This window comes from Macadamia integrifolia, chromosome 11 (assembly GCF_013358625.1).
Source record: "Macadamia integrifolia cultivar HAES 741 chromosome 11, SCU_Mint_v3, whole genome shotgun sequence".
NCBI lineage: Eukaryota > Viridiplantae > Streptophyta > Magnoliopsida > Proteales > Proteaceae > Macadamia > Macadamia integrifolia.
This window is the reverse complement of record NC_056567.1, coordinates 26,313,225-26,314,660: the sequence shown is the minus strand read 5'-3', so window position 1 is coordinate 26,314,660 and position 1,436 is coordinate 26,313,225. Positions and strand designations below refer to the sequence as shown.

General features: G+C 37.0%; 1 non-coding gene across 1 annotated transcript; it reads left to right on the top strand.

The window, feature by feature from the left end:
• Nucleotides 1–397: 397 nt before the first annotated feature.
• LOC122094501 lies at nt 398–504 on the top strand. The gene has a single exon (XR_006144817.1). It is a non-coding gene; the product is annotated as a small nucleolar RNA R71 (small nucleolar RNA).
• The last annotated feature ends 932 nt before the right edge of the window (nt 505–1,436 follow it).

Here is a 1,436-nt window from a genome sequence, read left to right as displayed (position 1 = left end):
GTATAAGACATTAACACTATCATTAGAAGTGCCTCCAGAGGTGTTGGGGTATTCTTCTATGACATGTTTAGGGGTCTGGCACCAAGTACAAATCTTAACCAAATTGACTGATGATGGCTCTCTAGGAACAATAACCCCAATCCTCTTGATTAGGCTATCCAAATGGGCTTCCTTGGCTACTATCCTATCCACAAAATATTCTTTTTCTCCTATGGTTCTTTCACTCTCTTAGGTTGATTCCCACTCACGGATTTTGTTAGCTAAGTCAAGTAAGAATTCTCATGCCTTTCCTTCATCTGTAAAGGATGTGAATCCCTCAAGGCACATAGACTCTATCATTTGTTTAGTTGGGTAATCAATACCCCCATAAATTATTTGACATAAATGCCAGAAGTCTAGGCCATGGTGAGGGCATTCTTGGAGTAGATCCTTGAATCTCTCCATAAGATTGAAAAATGACTCACTAGGCTTTTGCCTAAACTGATAGATATCACTTTTAAGCTTATTGGTCTTATGAGTTGAAAAAAAATTCTTAAATAAGACAACTGTGAACTGTTCCCATGAGGTTATGAAATTTGTGGGTAATCCATACAATCACTTCTTAGCTTGGTCTTTCAATGCAAAAGTGATAAACTTAAGCTTAATATCATCATCAAAAAGCTGTTGGATCTTAATTAGAACACATACCTCTTCAAATTCCCTTAGAAATCGGTATGCATCTTCAGAGATCAACCCATGGAAGTGGGACAACATAGTGATGTATTGAGATTTGAGTTCAAAATTATTATTTTGGGCTTGTGGTAGAACTATGCAGGAAGGTTGGACTGTTCTAGTGGGGTAGAACCTATCTTTCATAGAGTTAGGTAGAGGGTTTTGCTGTTGGTCTCTCATATTGAAGGGATTTAAAGAGTGCAAACGTATAGGGTCACTACTTGTTGGATCTCTTCTTTCTAATTGATTCTTAGTATTACGTACCCACCTAACACTCATGCAACAGAAAACTACCCACAACTAGAGTAAGACAAGCACAAAAGAATGGATAGCAAAACATTTTTTCTTTTTTTATGATTTTTATTGGCTTTTTGGGAGCTTATTGGCAGGGATCCGAGGTTGCTCAGGTCAATTCCTGAGGTACTGCTATAGGGCGAAACCTGTCTTTATCATACTATGAGGCATGACAACCTCTATTACAAGTTGATCTTTTCAGGAATTCAATAAAAGAAAAAGAAAAACAAAACAAAGCAAACAAAGCACTCTGATTTACCAAATGAAAATAAAAAATAAAATGGAACTGTCTCCCTGGCAACGGTGCCAAAAACTTGTTGGAATTTAAAATGTAACCGCAAGCGTACGAATCAGTGTAGCTACAGGTCGAACACAAGGAGAGTAGCCACTTTTTTTTTTTTTTTTTGCTTCTTTTAATAATACGAAAGTGA